Source organism: Anser cygnoides, chromosome Z (assembly GCF_040182565.1).
Source record: "Anser cygnoides isolate HZ-2024a breed goose chromosome Z, Taihu_goose_T2T_genome, whole genome shotgun sequence".
Lineage (NCBI taxonomy): Eukaryota > Metazoa > Chordata > Aves > Anseriformes > Anatidae > Anser > Anser cygnoides.
The window spans coordinates 27,783,624-27,802,741 of NC_089912.1; the positions used below are offsets into that span (position 1 = coordinate 27,783,624).

Below are 19,118 nucleotides of genomic sequence, written 5' to 3' on the forward strand. Positions count from 1 at the left end.
TTGTATCATTGATGTATTTTTCACTCTTTTGGGGGCTTGAGTTGACCTAATCAAGCTTAAACAGAATTGTGATATTTTTTAATTCCTGTTTTTCCTTCTCTTCTATCCTTGATGTTATTTGTTTTTATGGTGTGTTTACAAAGATAATAATTAGGAATTCAGAAAATACATTTCAGAGAGCACATATATGTAGAAATGTCTTACAGTATGAAGGTTTCATTGTGATAACTTTAGAAAGCTGAATAGAAAGCTGATGTCGAGAATCTAAAATCAGGAAATAGCTGTAATCTAATCTGTTTTGCTAGTGCCTTAAACTTGCACACAGTCTAGGTTACACATACTATTGTACAAGTTGGGAAAAGATACTTTTCCCATTCCCTTTTTAACCTTCAAAATCTTCACAGAAATTGATTATTGTTATCACAGATTATAATGGAAGGTTATTGAAGAGAACTAGCAGTTTCCTTAAAGGCAGAAACAAAATTTTCAGTAGTAAACCTATCCTGCAAAAACTAGGGTTTCAAAATGCAGCCAAGGTGGCAAATAAACTCTTCAGAAACATTGTTTACTTTTATGAAACACTTAGGATAATAAATCAGAATATGCTTATCCAGTATTATTTTACAAGTCATATTTTCAGGGATCTTCAAGACTTTGTTCAGTATTATGTGGTTGGCCATAATATGTGCTTGTTTTATTTATGTTCGGAATTTGATAGATAAATATAATGGAAAAATTCTGAATCAGGACAACAACCAAGTTTAGTAATTTTAGTTGTAAGAAGCACCTCTGGTTTTGTTTGTTTGTTTTTGGTTTTGTTTTGTTTTTTGTTCTTTTCATGTGTGTTTGGGGAGTTTAAGCATTCATCCAAGATTTCTGAGCACCCTGACGGCTGGTTGGAGATGTATTTGTCAAAAATCCTATCTGCCACAGAAGCACAGGACATCTGTTACTTGCTGGATACTCATAGTCTATTGCACACTGGTGGACACAACGCTCTGGAGCTCTGTAGCAGATACACTAAATAAGGGAGCAACAGGCTAGCAGGTAGAAGTCCCACCGCATACATAGTGCTTTGTAAGCAAGCTCTTAGGTGTACAGGGCTCAGAACCCCACTGGAGTTTCAATCCCTTCATCAGTTGCATTGAAGGTGCAGCTATGTGATAGCATCATCTGTACCAGGAATATGGGAACCCTTGTTCCCTCCTCCTCTTTGGGTCAGGTAAGACCCAAAGGGACTATTTATGGGTAAATTTTATACTGAGGTCTTGTAGATCAGAATGGAACAATTTATAGTAGGAAGAAGATGCAGCCTTATGAAAAAATAATACGAGGTTTTTTTAAACAACAATAAACTTGTTCTCTCTTGTCGGAAACGTCATTAACTAAAAGTGGTTCTCAGTTTAAAAAGAAATAAGAAAATTAAGTAGGGACAAAATGGAATATGCAGCAGAATATTTTTTATTTTGATTAAAAGTCAGAAGGCTGTGATTACTGTTACTTAAGAAGAATCTTAAATAATGTATCATTAGAAATGCTTTCCATTATGTAGGTTGCAGCAAAATGAAATTGTTTTCCTTCCATACTATTGATTTTCCACAATATTCTATTTGTTATTTTAAACATTTGCTCAGAACCCTTACTTATTTTTTCTTAGTAATGTAGGTGACCATTATTTAGTGCCGTGTTCATTTGACTTACTGTTAATGTCTGTGAAACTAAAGACAGCTCAGCAGCTTATTAAATGATTTTTAATGCCACTTTTTAGATATAGCTGGTCTATCTATACTTAGCCTGTGTATTTTAAATTTATGTCTAAATCTGTACTGGCTTTCTGAAATTACTATCCAAGTCACGCTTTGGCTTAGTCTTTCAGTAATTGGGCCAGTGCAACAACTAATCTGCCCTTTGATTTTTATTTTTATGTGTGCTGTGGTGTTTCAGTAAGTGTAGGTATAAAGTTTAAATTTGTCAGACTTCAAATGCATAATGCCTGTGAGGGATTATTTGATCTGCATTTTCATCTCCTCTAGAGTCCAGAAATCACTTGTTCTTTGCTCTCTCTTTGTTCTGATTAAAAAGCAAAAATGAGTGGGCTTATATTAAAAAAATAAATAAAAAAAAAGGCATGAAAAGATTTTATTAAAAGAAATAAAAGAACAGTTGAACATACACAGAAGAATGCAGTTATTTCATCTCCATTTAATTAAAATGAGTTTAAAGAATTGTTTCCTGTTCTTCATTTTTACCTCATGCTATTGTTGAGATGGTTCAATTTTTTTCTGTTAATTAGAAACACATGATTAGGATGGAGATGTGATAACTTCAGTTGGTTCAATAAGCATTCATGAGTGATATTCTTTTCCAGAATTTGATTTGCATGTGTTGAATGAATTTGTCCTTAATTTATTTTTAGTTTCTATACCTATCCCGTGCAGCTACCTTGTTCAGCTAATATGAACATACTTGTTGTTTATTTCATTATCCTTCCCCTTACAACCATCATTTCTTACTGAAAATAATTCAAATTATGGTAAAACTCAATTTGAAAAATATTTTAATACCAAGAAAAGCAATTATGTTTTGGATTTCCTCAGTTTTATCATTTGATAGTGCAACCCTTCAAAATCAAAGAGACAGGTCTAGAAAATATTATTTCTGCGTGGAAAACAGTGTTGTAGCTTTATCTACAAGTAATACATATATGATTCTAATTCAAGCTAACAGAAATATTCTTTTTTTTTCAGTTAATTATTGTGCTCCTTGATAGTTTCACTACTTCACTTGAGCAGTGGATTAGTTTTTCCTTCTTGAAGAGCTTTCACAAACAAGAACCAGTTTTTTTTAAAAATAATAGTTTGAACAAATTTCAAGATGCAGTATTGGGAGAGCTCTATATTAAAAGTTAGAATCTTAAAAGTGATTAGTTAATAAACATTCCAAATGACAGTTTTCTGCTATATTTATCAGCAGTAGCCATCATCTGTTCATCTACCAAATGTAGCATAAAGTTGGTATCAGGTTCAATTTACTTATTTTCAACATATGAGAAGATGTTGCCAAACAGCATTCAAGGCTTAGTCAAGTTTTCCTTTCAGTCAATGCAGTTAATGTTCTGGAAGTCTCCCATACTCTGAATTAAAGATGTGTTCACTGGTAAGACGATCATGTTCTGTGGTCCAATTCCTCTATGTTTATTCATGTCACTACTGCTTTTTTACCTTAATGCAAATACAGTATGATTTAATGCTGTTTTCTAGCAATCACAAATTCCACATTATATTAAAAGTGGCTGGTTTAGCTTCATACTATGAAATCCTGGCTCTGTGCTCTATGGATGTTAATTTCGGATTTCTGTAGTTTTGATCAGATTTAGGTGGTTTATATTAATTACATTAAATTACTAGGAAAATACTTTTTTCACTATTACTATCTAGTTTGCAAGATATACTCTGTTCCCAGACAGAACTTTTTTTTTTTTTTCCCCACTTCAGCCTGCTAACTGCTAAGGTAAAGAATTTTGGAAAGATGCATCAGAACTCTTTCCTAACCAGGAATTCCATAGGAGCTATTCTGAATAATTCGGTTAGTCTTTCCTTTCCAATGAATCTTTTATTTCTTTCTGGGACAGTAGCCCAGCTACACAGAAAGGAAGAAAAGTGATCCTATTTGGTTTAGTGTAGGTGCCATTCAGCTTAGTGTATCAGTAGTAATTTAAGTCTCCTTGGAAGCAGGAGGGAGATGGTTTATCTCAGAAGTTGAACAGGTCTCCTTCCTAAGGGGTGGGGAGAATAACCTGCTTCCTTGAATTCTGTACCCACATCCTGTCGAAGACAGGAGCCAAATACACGTCTATACCTCCTTTCGTCTTTCTCGAAGCAATTCTGTGCTCAGAAGAATGTCTCTCTCCATTTTGAAATGCCTTATTCTCCTTGAGCACGTGTTTCCTTGAATACTGCATTTCGTCCTGGGGCACAAAGAGCTTAAAAGTTGGTATTGAATACCTAAGATCTTTGCTGTAATTTCTGTAATTTTCTGTGCCGATGATAACTTTTGAAGAAAGACTATGTTTCTGTGGAATGAATTTGCCTTTCGATCAACTAGATGGGCTCATAAAGGTTTATTGTGCAAGCAGTAAGTTCTTATAAGATGATATCCACTCCCATAATTCATGAAATTCCCTGGTGAAGTATTAAAGACTTCATAAAAGAAGACATTAGTGAAAGAAATATTATACTTGTGACCTTATTGATATTTTTTCCTTGGGAGGGGTATTATGCAAACTTAAATTGCAGATGTTCAGAAGATGTGTTAGTCTTCTTTGTCTGTGTACTGCCATTTAAAGTCATTGTCATTATTCATTAGTTTTTTATGATTCATTCAGAACAGCATGTATGAAATTGTGGTAGTGCAAAATACTACTTCTGTATCTTTCTTTTGAGGATAGAAAATATTTAATCATTTATTACTGCATCAAAAAAATCTGTTTGTGGTTAATAATAATAGTTGATCATGCTTCAACAAAGTGAAGCCTTTCAGGGAATTATTATAAGTGGTACAGTTGAAACAGCACATAAATGTAATGAATAATCGTAATTTTAAACCTTATTTATAAGATTATGTCTCTGTTTCATATAAAACCCTATTTTTTACAGTATGGATATTAGAAATCATTTCCATTCTATTTAAAGTTAAAACTACAAGTGTGAACACTAATAAAGAATTGTAACTGTTTCTTGGTCACTTAAATAATGTAGGTATGTTGTTATTGTAAAAGGAAAAAGCTCCTAAAATGTATTCTCTCATATCTATAAAATAATTTTAGTCAAATTTTGAATTTGGTTGCCACATTGCAGTGCCACATACTTAGCTTTTATTTCTTACTATGCAAGTGCTTTATGAAATCTTCCATTCTTTTTTTTTTTTCATGAAAGCCAGTATTTCCAGTGAGTTTATTAGATTGTAAAGATACTGTGCAGTTTTAACACTATGGATTTTGCACAAGTTATTGATTAATTTAGTTTATTAGTCATGGTAAGTACTAGTGGAAGAACCATTACAAATGCATAGTTTTTATGTGGAGAAGTGATCCAGACTTGCGGCAGGTATGCAGGAAGGCTGCAGAAGTCCACCCTGTCCTAGCTCTTTTGTGGGTAGCTGATGATCTGTCTGCTCTTTGCAGCAACAACAGAAGTGCAAAGAGCAGCTCGTGGGAATCCAAGTTCTTACTAAGCAATTCAAGGGTGTGTTGACTGTTGCCAAAACAATGGCACTGCTCCATGCCCATAGCACTTGGCACTCTGCTTCTGCAGGAAGGGGATGCTGCAGCCATCTCAAGGCAGCAGTGAATGCTGACACTCCGTTATAGTGCTGCAACAAGGTGTTTGGAGTCGTCAGCCTGTCTCTGTGCTCAAAGGGCATGATGCTGTCGTCTATCTGCACATGATCCTTTCATTCATCAGTGGCTATTAAAACTGGATTCTTGACCATCACATTTCTCCATACACAAGTGTCAGTGCTTTGCAATGCTCCAGGGAATTATTTTTCATAGTTCTTACACTGCTGTATGTGCTTCCAAATGTGGGATTTCCAACCCTAAAATAACTAAAACGGTGCTCTTCAACTGTTGTAATCTAGGAAGAGAGACAGGTAAACACTGCTGCATTTCACTGTGCTTGCCATATAGGAGTAGATTGGAATATCATAGACCAGGTTATCTCACCAGAAATTACTGATTTTACATAATATGATACCACGTTATGTTCTTTGTGAATTTTTGCTGTACAGCTCAGGGATGGACTTGAAAGACCAACATGCCATTTGTTTTCTTTTCCCTAAGGAGCTTTTCTTACATTTGCTGTGTCATTTACATAAATAACATACAAACATTTTTTTTTTTTGTTAATACAGTTCCAATATGCTTACTTCCTTACCATTTAAGCTACTGAGTTGGATAATTCCTAATCATTCACTAATCACTCTAATCCTCAGGTGGAAAATTCTTTTCCTTCTCACTCAACCTATCTCCTGTAATAGTTACTATAAAATTACATGAAGAGCATTCTGTTTTGTATTTGCTATCAGAAGCATTTTAACTTTTGGCAGCAGAATGCTGCATTACAAGTTGTGTTTAAGCAAACCCATGCATGGTAAGTTAATATTTTGAAGTTCACCTATCTATAGATGAAGTCTTCACTATCTGTAGTAAGTTACTTTTGAAGTTCTTACTATCTATAAAATAACTTCTGTCTGATATACATCTAATAAACATAAAATTCAGGAAAACTTAGTCCATTTTTTCACATTTTAGCTTTAATTTTCACTTTTATAATTGTGTGTAGTCAAACTAGCTTGAATACAGACAGATAATTGTTAGCTTAAACTACTTTTTTGCAGTATGTCTACTTTCTATATGTTGTTCTGTAGTGCATACTTCCACCCTTATTCAGGGACTCCTCTCATAAGCATCTGTTCCTGCAGAAAATTCAGTCATTTCTTGTGGGACCTTAAAGTCTATCTTTTTGTTCTTTGGAGAAAAAAAGACTTTACAGGAAGTTTTTCTAGGTAGAAGTTGAGACCTATTTTTTATTTCAGTTTGAATGCCTTTATTGAAAGTTTATGTCTCTGTCAGAGATTATTCAGTTGTAGCAGGACATTAGTTCACATTTGTCAACCTGCAAAATACCTTTTCTGCAGATTGATCTGTTTTTCACAACAAAAGTGTCTTTATTTCACAGCACAATGCCACCTTCATCATCATTGCCCTTCATACTTTCCATGGTCCTGTGCAAAACCACATAACTACTTGTAGGTCCTTTAAATCTGAAAGTGAACATTCAGAAACTACAGCTGCAACTGTAGTTAATAAGTTGGATCTCAGTATTCCTTTCTTGGAACAGTTTTCATGACTAACAAAGATCACACTATACATACAAATGTATATGCTGATTTAAAAAAAAAAAAGCATAGGACATTAGGCCATATGCATCTACATGATTTCTTGTGGCAGGATTTTGGTGAGAGTGCTTCAGATTCTTGGTCTAATGACTGCGTCTGCTTCACCATGCTTATATAGGGTTCTGCCCCATGTGTCTCAGATGGTGATTAATTCTTAATAGTTTTGCAGAGGACTGTCATTTCATTTTCATAACCCTGTCCCAGATGCAATCTCAGGTACTGCTCTTATGGCTTAGAAAACTGAGTCACTGAGAAACAAGTGCAAATTAACAGTGTTGCAGAGGTCAGAGGTCTAACAGCTTGGGGCTTCTCAGTCCTTTTTGCTCATCTTTAGGCAGCATGTTCAGGTAATCACAGGTAGCATTATCCATACCTTTTTTTTTTATTATTATTATTTCATCAAAAGGCAGGGAAGTGCAAGATCAAAATAAAACTTTAATCTCATTATTCAGAATTGTTTCTTCCCAGACATTAATCTCAAAGACGAACCAAAGTGTGTAAAGTTCTGCTCTAACTGGCTGGCTCTTGGATCAATATCAAATGCCTTCTTGATTCCATAATTATCAGCACTGATGCACACTTTTCTCCCAGTTCCCTGCATTGATACGGCAGGATCAAGGATCAAGTAACTTTCCTGGAACTAGTTTGACTCACACAGGTTTTTGTTTGGGACCTTTAAAGTTTATAATTTCAGCTTATTTCTTACAGTTGGATACTGGGAATACTCATCACCTGACTACTTGATATCAGTGCTTCAGGTTCTAGTCATCCTTCCATTGAGAATTTTTCTGAAGTTTGTGGAAGTTGTTGTGTTTGGAAACATCACCATTTAGTCTTCATCAGATTGGGAATCTGTGGGCTTTCCTTTAGTTACTGTGTTGTAAAGTACTACAGGTAAACACTCATTTTGACTATACTTGCAAACAAGCATTCAAAGGAAACAAAACAGACTTTCTTGTTACTGAGTGCTGAGTTACAGTTTAGTTGCACATGCAATTAAAACCAATTAATGGTACTCTTCAGTGTCTTGCCTCATCTTGAGGTTCTTTGGTTGAAGCCTTTATGAAGGTGTGGTAGTTTTAGTCCGGTGGGCAGCTGAGTTCTACCACAATCACTCTCTCACTCCCCTTCCTCAAAGGTAAAGGGGGAGAAGATACAACAAAAAGGGCTTAAAGTTTGGGATAAGGACAGGGAGATCATTCAGCAGCTATCGTCACAGGCAAAACAGACTCAGCACAGAGAAATTAATGAGATTTATTGCTTATTACTAACAAGCTAGAGAAACCAAAAGCAAACTAAAAACACCTTCCCCCCATCCACTCTTCTCTAGCTCCTCCCCCCAAGCTGTGCAGGGGAACAGGGGAATGGGGGCTGCGGTCAGTCCCTGAGGCTTCGTCTCCACCGCTCCTTCATGGTCACTCTCTGCCCCTGCTCCACGTGGGGTGCTCCCATGTGTGAGAAACACTCTGTAGCCAATAACTTAGGCTCAGGCGAGGATCTCAGTGAAGTAGTAATTTATTCGCGATTGCAATGGCGGGCACCCCACAAGCAGGAGAGCGCACCCACTAGTTCCAAAACACAGTTTATATACTTTTTGATGACAGGACCCTCCCCTGTTTCCCCATTGACTGGGTAATCCAGGTTCACAATCTATCTGATGCTTCACAGACAATGCCTGGCCTTCAGTTGCTGGCCTGTTAAATTTCAAGCTTCTTTTGACTTTTTTACTGTTTGAAGTGGTAATGTTTCATCACTTATCTGATTTGACTTGACACCGTGATTTTCACCTAATTGCTCTAAGGAGTCCGGCTGTCTGCATTTTACAAGGTTTTCTGTTAAGCTTTCTTATCACTGTAAGCATATTTCAATACCACATTCCTTCCTTCTATACAATGTAACACTGCAAAAACAACATTTCCATTCCCACACATGGGATGCTGTCCTGCCCGAACTGAGCCTGCGGGGGCTGCCCGCAGGCAGCAGCTCTTCAAGAACTGCTCCCACATGGCTCCGTACCACGGGGTCCATCCGTCCCCCAGGAGCAAACTGCTCCAGCACGGGTCCCCCACGGGTGGGCGGCAGCTCCCCCCAGACCCCCTGCTCCTGCGTGGGCTCCTTTCCACGGGCTGCAGCTCCGGCCCGGGGCCTGCTCCTGCGGGGGCTCTCCATGGGCCGCAGCCTCCTCCAGGCCACATCCACCTGCTCCAGCATGGGCTCCTCCACGGGGGCTGCAGCGTGGAGATTTGCTCCATGTGGGACCCATGGGCTGCAGGGGGACAGCCTGCTCCACCAGGGGCCTCTCCCTGCACAGGCCACAGGGGAACTGCTGCTGCGTGCCTGGAGCACCTCCTGCCCTCCTGCTGCACTGACCCTGGGGTCTGCCTGGCTGGTTCTCATTCCTCACTCTCCCATCTCCTCACTCTCCCATCTGCTGTTGTGCAGCAGATTTTTTTTTTTCCATCTCTTCGATCTGCGCTCACATCTCACAAGGAGCATCTCACACTGACAGCTCTGGCCAGCAGCAGGTCCCTTTTGGAGTAGCTGGAGCTGGCTGTGCTCTGACATGGGGCAGCTGCTGGGCTCTGCTCACAGAAGCCACCCCCTTCAGCACCCTGTTAACAAATCCTTGCTATGTAAACCCAATACAGAAGAAGAATAGTTTGTTCTTTTATTGCTGTATGAGCTGTCTGTTTAGGGTGCAGGAAGGCTCAGCATTGTTACAGATGCTGGTAGGCTTAAAAAAATCTGTATGGAGCATGAAGATCTGCATCAGCAATACATCTCAAAGTATGGCTGTAGTGTTGCACTTAATGTTGATTCATGATTTCCAAACTTGTGTCCAACTTTGCAACTTGTCTGTCAAAATAATAATCATGAGTTAAAAGTATGGTAGTCCACTAAGTACTGTACTACAGTATCGGCTATAGTCTATGATATGAATAGAGTTTTAAAACTGTAAATTTTTAGCATCTTGTAGCTGATACTGGTTATATAATACAATGAAAAGGCTAGCTTAGCCTGCATCCTCAGTTTCCTTGTAGATGTTTAAATCACAAATGACACCATTGCATGTTCTTTTAATTAGCACCCTAGTAAGCAAATCACAGGTAGTGCTGCACAGGTAGAGAATTAAATTGGAAGCAGGCTAAAAATTCAGAGTCTGAGTTTACTCTGCTTTATGCTGCAATGGGATAGATCTAGGTAGGAAGAGAGTATATTTGTAGTGTTTCTAATCTTAGCTCTAATTAACTGTTGATTTTCTAAATATTTTTTATGAGCAATGGAAGATGTCTTTTAGTGCTTTTTAAAAGCAAAATTCACATAAATAAGTTGTTGAAACTTGAAATATTTTTCTGAGTTTTCCAGTTATTTCCACTATCACATTGGTAAAGGTAATTTGATCCTAGAGAAATCCATCTACAATTAAAGATGAATCAATTCTGAATTAGTCATTCTGGTTGGCTGAAATCTTATTTGAGCAATGTGATTTTTTTTTTCTTTCATAAGCTTGTATGATTCTGATCTGAAAGTATTAAAGAAAAAAACATGGAACATGCATATCCAAAGCTATTAAATTAAGTATTACAAGTATTATATGCTTTAAACGTACTGTAATGAATTAGATGGATTATTGAATTCTAGATATGCTTCAATGTATGGGGATTTGACCTATGATGAAGAGCTGCTTCTGAAAAAGGAGTGAGCTTCATTCTAATGTATTACCTATTTCCCTAAACTATTTGATTCTGGCACGGCTGAATAACAAAATATTTTTAAAAAGAGAAGAAAGCAGTTTTTCCATACAGACTGTATGCATTTGTTGTAGAGTTTGATACTGCTTCTTGTATGCTTTATTTGAAATTCAGCCCAGCCTCCAATAAAAGCAAATTAGTTATGTCCTGCATCTCAGATTTAGCTTTGCCACAGCTGCAGAAATAGTTCTGAAGGCTTGTGATTAGAGTAACAGATGCATGGATTTGGATGATCAGAGTGTGATATAAAAATGTCAGAGTACATTTTCGTTTACTCTAAATCTCAATATATGATGCTATCTTAATAAGACCATGCTATGTCACATATATATTCCTGAATTATACTTGGTGCTGTCCTGATTCCAGAGAACTCTATGGTCACAGTATGTAGGAAAAAAACTGCTTGAATTGTGGCTTCTTTGTGTTACCATATTGTGAGTAAATAAGCAATAGAGTATGCATGTGAATATATTAACTTGAGGTGGGTTAACCTTAGCTGGTCACCAAGAAGAGGGAGAAAATACCTTGTGTGTTGAGATAAGGACAGGCAGATTGTTCACTGATTACTCTCATGGGCAAAACAGACTCAACTTGGGGAAGATTAATTGAATTTATTGTCAATTGATAACAGAGTAGCATAGTGAGAAATAAAAGCAAACTAAAAATACCTTCTCCCCAACCTCTCCTTCCCAGGCTCACCATCGCTCCCGCCTTTACCTCTACTCTGCTTCCCCCTTTGCCCAAGCAGTGCAGGGGAACAGGGGAATGGGGCCTGTGGCCAGTCCCTGATGCTTCGTCTCTGCCGCTCCTTCTCGGTCACTCTCTGCCCCTGCTCCCCGTGCGGTCCCTCCCACGGGATGCCGTCCTGCCCGAACTGAGCCTGCGGGGGCTGCCCACAGGCAGCAGCTCTTCAAGCACTGCTCCCACATGGCTCCGTACCACGGGGTCCATCCATCCCCCAGGAGCAAACTGCTCCAGCACGGGTCCCTCACGGGTGGGCGGCAGCTCCCCCCAGACCCCCTGCTCCTGCGTGGGCTCCTCTCCACGGGCTGCAGCTCCGGCCCGGGGCCTGCTCCTGCGGGGGCTCTCCATGGGCCGCAGCCTCCTCCAGGCCACATCCACCTGCTCCACCGGGGGCTCCTCCAAGGGCTGCAGCGTGGAGATCTGCTCCGTGTGGGACCCACGGGCTGCAGGGGGACAGCCTGCTCCACCACGGGTCTTTCCCTGCACATGCCGCAGGGGAACTGCTGCTGCCTGCCTGGAGCACCTCCTGCCCTCCTGCTGCACTGACCTGGGGGACTGCAGGGCTGGTTCTCACTCCTCGCTCTCCCAGATGCTTTGGCACAGCAGTTTTTTCCCATCCTTCAGTCTGCTCTCCCAGAGGCCCAACCAGCATCACCCCCTGGCTTAGCTGTGGCCAGCTGCAGGTCCCTGTTGGAGCAGCTGGAGCTGGCTCTGCTCTGACATGGGGCAGCTGCTGGGCTCTGCTCACAGAGGCCTCCCCTGCAGCCCCCCAATACCAAAACCTTGCCACGTAAACCCAATGCATAATATAATGGTTCCCACATTAATGATATTACTTGAAGTGCTGTTGTCTTCTTTTTCCTTCATTTATTTATTTATTTATTTTATGTTTTGTTTATTTGTTTTATGATTGTCACATTGCTTGCTTCAGGTGCTGTTAGGGCAGATTTTGTTTGCCAGTGGTAATTTCTAGCACCAATTATCTTTGTCATTTGCTAGTTTTCTTGTCAAATACTACTTTACCAAGGCATCTATTAATAGTAGTGCAAAACAAAGTTGTTGTTTAACTATGGTTGTTCTAAGGCTTAAATTAATAATGAATATTTACCAGAGGCTAATTTAGTATAAGACATAATTAATTCTGCTGTTACGCAGTTTGTAGTGGCAAGTTGAAGTTTCTTCATATAAAATAAATAAGCAGAAATTTACTTTTTCTTTCTGTGAAGGGCTTTTCTTTTGATAAGGCAATTATAGTGTTTCACCGCATTTGTTAGAAATTTCCTTTAGATTTCATCTTACCTCTAGGCAACATGCAATCTTTATATCAGCTGAATGTTACCCAGGATAATCAGCTATGGTCAGCCAAAGATAGTCCTTTATATTCATATTTAAACTTTCTTAAAGGATTCAGTGAGATTGATATTTCCATTTTATGATAAACTTTCTTAATTATTGAGCTTGAACGTCATCTTTTCTGTGTTTTCTGTTAAATGGGAAAGATATTCTCTCAGATTTCAGTATGTCACATTTCCTAGGATTGTGACTTGAAATATCATAAAGAGATGGATTGTTTGGGCATGTTATTGCCTAAACAGTATATAAATTATATAGATTAACTTAGATAAACTAAAATTTAAATACCTAAACTAAAGACAGGTAATAGATAAATTGTTTAGCTTGTTATTGCAGAATCATTTTTTAGACTTACTGTTTAAAAAAAATACATTATTTTAAATAAATACAATGACCATATTGGCAATTAAATATTGTATTATAAATATCCGTGGTGATAGAAATCACCAATAACCACTAATACAAGGAAAGCTAAAAAGTCTATTATTTCTCACAATAGTTAGAAACGTTTAACATTCCACTGTGGCATTTTGTGTTGCTACATCTAATTCTTCAGTTAGCAACTGGAGCTTGAATTTACTATTAGAAGGTAACTTATTTCTTCTAATCAACAGTGTTACTCTCTGCATTGTATTTTTGAGGAAGCATGACTGTTTCATGTATTTATATATAAATTACACATGATGTGAAATCTTAATTTAACACTAGTGGATTTGTTTCTTCTCAAGCTGCTCTGGTGAATGAAGTCCTTTGACTGGGGATGAGAGCAGAACAAGGTTCCCATTCAGACTGCCTCTGTCAGTCCACCCCAACTGTTACCTGCCAATTGTTTGTTAGATTTTAGAGATGCCGTGGCAGTTAGGGTTTCTTGGCTTCTAAGCTCTCTCTTTTTACTTAAGGAAAGCGTAAGACGTTGCCATGTGTGAGGTGGAAATGACACTCACTGCAATTATATCTGGGAACACCCTTTTCCCTCTTTCTGAACTGTCTGCATTCAAATGAATGACCTTCAATAGGTAGTGTCTATAGTTGGAAACTCCTAAGTCTTACATTAAGTTCATGGTACTGACTCATGTTTTGATAGTTTGAGGGTGGGGAAAACATTGTACTTTTGGCATGTGTGCAATACGCTAACTAGGTTACTATTATATACAATACTCAGACATTTCTACCTCATATCTTTTTAGTTTCATAGGATTCATTTTTACAGTTCCACATACTCTTAACTTTCTTTGCTCTGAACAAGAATTTTAGTTTCTGTGAGCTTACTATTGAACTTTAAGAGGTAGAATATGAAATTCTAGTATGCCATCAGACATGTTTCCTCCACATTTTCCTAGTTTGTGCAATCTAGGTTCTTTGAGTAGGAAATGAAAAAAATTGCAAATAAGTTTGAAATTCCATAATTTCTTCCAGAGAGGAAAAATGTACTGTAATGTTGAACAATTTCAACATTTACATACTCTTTCAGAAATAGGTCTATTACCTACTTTCTTATCCAATATACTCCTATTTCTTAAACAATGGTTTTTGATTTCATTTAAAAACAAAGTTTGGAGAGCATTGTACCTTTAATAGTAATACTTAGGAAGAAATGGTAAGGTGCGAATCTGAAAGTATCAAGAGGTATCAAGGGAAATCAGTATTCAACCAAGGGTCCTAACCTCCCACTGAAACTGAATAAAAAATGAAAAGCTCAGACATTTTACAGACAGATGAACTTTTATTCCGTGCATTAGAATTAATTTGCTGTTAACACAGTCCGTCTGGTTATTTAGAATAAAATAGTGGCTTGCTTGCCATCTTTGTGGTAAGAATTTTACCAGTAAATTGTAGTGAGAAATTAACTGAGCCCACAGACCAAAGTCTAATTGCAGGAGATGTTGCAAAATGGAGTGTGTACATTAAACAAAGCTTTGAAATTAACAGAAAAACTGTCATTGAATTCAACTGGATAGGTTGTCCTTAGATGATAATGACTGCTCTTGCAAACCTTCAATACATGTTATTGTCAGGAAGATACAGTAGTAATTCTCTGTTTACTGTATTTCAGAGTTCAAAGTTTCATATTAAATCTGCTCAGAAAGTTGAGATACCTTCTTGTTCAAAACCATCAGATTCTAAATATATCGTAACCAGGAGATGCAGGCCATATTTATAGCTGATTATACTGCTGGTGGTGTTTTTACAGTTTTTTAAAAGAAATGTTTTTGATGATTTGTATCAGGCAGAAAGATGTACTGCAGGATAACATTTTTACAGTGGGTAAAGGATGCATTAGTGCTAAACGATGAACAAACAATTAGATCATCAGATAAGACAAAAGCAGAAGTAGGTGGACTGGGGAGAAGAGGAGAAATGTAGTCAGCTATTTGCCAGTCACCTTGGAAATGGGATACAGGATTTTTTTTTGATCATGGATCATTGACCAGAAGTCCGTGCATCAGTGTTTGTTTAGCAAAGCCAAAGTATGCTTTAATGTGCATTGTTTTCTTTTCTTTGGAATGTGAAAGTTTTTATTTTTTATTTTTTTTTCCTTGTACCAGAAAATTCTAGTTAGTATTTCCAGAAGACAAAATATATGTTACATTAATATATTATGTATTGGTTTCCTGATGCTGATTCTTGACAGTACAAAGAGGAATGTAACCTAGTTGTCTGAGACAGGAAGATACTTTAATTCTAATCAAAATCTTTTAGGCTATATGTCAGTGGTAATAAAAAATAAATTTGCAAAGTACTTTTTTGAGGGGAATATACATTTTCCCATTTTCTAATTTTTTGTACAGATGCACACATATATACAGACACGTATGTGTATATATATGCATACAAGGTTATAGCTATTTTAGGGATTTGACAAAATGTTTAACCACTATTTTTACAGATAGTGCTAATGATTATATACCTTACTGTAGTGTAGTTGTTCCCTGTACCTCAGGAGGCTTTTCAGGAGTGCCTCAGAGCTTTACATTGCAGTATTTTTATCACTGAAGTGTTACATTCAGTGTAGGTATATGTCTGTGTACGTAATGAAAAAGAGACAGAGAAAGAATGTAAAATGGATTTTAGTGTGCCTTTGTGAAAAAAAACATTAAGTTTATGCAACTGAAAAACAGTGTTTTACAGAGGATATTATTCTGCATGATTCATAGATGGTCTATAGTTCTGCCTATCAAACAACCAAGAAAATACTGGTTTCCAACTTACCGTTCATCTTTCTTTGAGAATCAAGACATTTTTTCATAAACCTGAGAGAAACTTAGGTGAGGTTATGCATGTTCAGCTCAATTCAAAGGTAAATTCAGTTTCACTAGGTATTTCTCATAAAAAGATTCTGAACAAATTTAATGTATCTTAAAGGGATCACACTTGCTAAGAATGAGTAAAATAAAATTTACAGTAAGCTAAGTGCGTGTTATGTTCTCTCACTTTTTGTCATTACTCTAGGTTTCATCCTCTTTCTATCTTGCTTGGCAGAGTTATAGTGTGAGGATATGCTTTTATGAAACATTTTTATATAACTGTGAGTATTGATTGAAATAGGGTCTTACTTTTTGTCAAAGGATATTTCAAAATCCCTTATGCAAGGCAAGAGGCAGTGAAGAAAGCTTTATTGGCATGTTAACTGATTTGGAAGATTGAGAGAGATCATCAAGGTACATGGAGCTGTAAGAATTGTTGAATCAATGTTACAGTATTTTGTTGTTCACAGATAAAAGCTGAGTCACTCAAGCCTGACAGAAAAAGCTCCTGGCAAAGCTGGGTGTCGAATACTTCATCAAGTCTCATGGGTTCTGGGAAATAAAAATAGATCAGTGAAATAAGGGCCAAGTCCCAGTTTTGCAAAACTATATATAGGAATTAGGATGGTAAAAAAAGTAACAATACTTGAATTGGGATGGTAGAATAAATAACAATACTTGATTAGAAAGTCTTCCTGTTTTTAGATTAATTTCTGGGCAGGATTTTTGAGATTCGAACGATGATTAAGCTTATAAATGCTTAAACAAGTAGTTTTTAACCTTTCTGCCTATGAGTATCACTTCTTAATAGCTGGTTATAAACAGTTCCATTCCCATTCACTAGCAAATGAATTGGCTGTCCTTCCTATTTGTTATCATAGACCTTCCTGACTTCACATTCACTGCCAGGAAGCTACCCTTTCTTCCCATTGTTGCTTGTTCAGACAGTCTTCTGCACATGATTATTCAGACTAGTTTCTTACCCTTCTCCCAAGGGCACGTATGGAGTTGTGAACCCGCTCCCTTGTCATTTGCTTTTACAGGGACCACCTCTGCCTCCGTCTAGTATTTCACGTAATCCTTGTTAGAGCTAACATAACTGCTAACATGAAAACTAGTCAGAGATGCAAGTTTAATGTATTTATAGCTTGAAATGATTAGAGATCATCATGTTCCTGAACAGAAATTCTGAATATTGTGAACATGGATGGCAGAACTGAGATGACAGGATCTCCCATGCTGCTGTTGTCATATTTTAGTTGAATTCAAGTGTGAAATAATATTACTGTGGTTACAGACATATTTATTTATCCTGGTTATTTTTAATGTGTTTTAATTTTCAAGAGCTTGTTTAGCTTCTCAGTGTATATCATTATTCCTCTATAACACAGCTGGACTTCAATAGTAAATTAAAATAAAGTGTTTATATGTTTATAAGTAAATAACCATCTTTCCTACCACAAGAGAGCATTATAATCTTCAGAGAGTGTAAGGCAGAAGGAACTCAGAAAAATCTAAAAGTTATGGCAGATTTTTCTATGTAAAATATAAAAATATCTTCTTTCCTTCAACGGGCAGTTTTTGCATGTTTTAACTACTCAGTAACTACTAAACTGAAGTCCTTCAGCTTCATTTTGGTCAGTGTTTTATAGCAACTGATGTGTGGCTTGACAGTCTTTTAGATTTGAGAACCAGGATTTTTCTATAATAGTTTTAATCAATTCTTTAAAACTGCTTAGCTCATCTTTACTGGATTTTTGAGCCCCTTGCAGTAGATGTTGTCTAAATGTGGAATTGGAAGGTGAAGACATCATCAGGCACAACGATGTAACTCAGAAATACTACAAGAAGGAGCAGAAATAATGTGGAGGCTTCTGTGAAGGGCTCTGATGTGCAGCTATGCTGCTGAAGTCTGCCTAGGATTGGGAAAGGGCAAAATGGTATTCCCTAGGAAGCCTGCAGTTGAGGAAACCCAAATTTGTACCACAGCTTGGCTGCACAATTTAGGACCATATTTTGCAAACAAAAACAGACTACGTCTGATGACAAGTAAATCTCTGTAACTGCATGTAATGGAAATCTGAGGAGCCTCATCACCAGCTACTTCAGTCTGTTTATCTGTTTCTCTTGTACTGAATTACTTGCTAATGTAGAGATATCTGTGGGGGACAACTCAGATCCCGTTAGGCTAAGATCATAGCTGCAGCTGCTGACCTAATCTGGAGATAAAAAATAATAATAAAAAAAGAAGTCTTTTTCATGTATTTCCCCTAAGATTCTAGACTACATATACAACTTTTATTTCACTGATGAATTGTATACTTCTTTTATATTCTGATATGTCTATTCAAGACACAAATTCATTTTTTATCTAGCATACTGTATCGTTCATGTCATCTTGCCGAGGCGACCGGCTCCGGGGCAGACGCGTGCTGCAGCGGAGCGCGGGATCGGGACAGGCAGGGCTATTTTTCGGGCATCGAGCCTACGTGAGGGAGCCGCCAGGCACCGGCAGCCCTCGTGAGGGAGGCTGACGAGGCGTAGGCGGGGCCAGCAGCAACAGCGACAGCTCCTCCCCCCGGCCGTTCAAAGGCAGCCCTTAGGGAGCGCGAGCGACCAGGAGCGCGGCGAACAGGGCCGGCAAACAGGGAGCGACGCGGTGGGAGTGACGCGGCAGTTAGCGAGGCAGTGAGCGCGGGCAGGGCGGGCAGGCAGGGCGGAGCGCTCACACCCGCCCATAGGGACAACTCCTCTAACGGCACTCTCCTGTCAGCTGGGCTACAATGGTCTCCACCAGGCACGGTGCCTTCTCTAGGAAGTCAGTGCACACCCAGACCGACTGCCCGTCCAAACATGCGGCAGTTCAGGTCTCCGGATGCGGGGAGTGTATGAGCCTCTTGCTGCCATCGGCGGGAGGCAGAGAGACTGCTTGCGTGAGGTGCGAGCAGGTGGACGACCTGGTCCGCATGGTGGCGGAGCTCAAGGAGGAGGTGCAGAGGCTGAGGGATATCAGGGAGTGCGAGCGGGAGATAGACTGGTGGAGCAACTCCCTGCAGGACCAGAGGGA

The 19,118-nt window shown here is 38.4% G+C and overlaps 1 protein-coding gene across 9 annotated transcripts in view; it reads left to right on the forward strand.

The window, feature by feature from the left end:
• The window catches only part of FER (FER tyrosine kinase), a 198,267-nt gene that overhangs the window by 141,719 nt on the left and 37,430 nt on the right, over positions 1–19,118 (forward strand). The gene's annotated exons all lie outside the window — the stretch shown is intronic.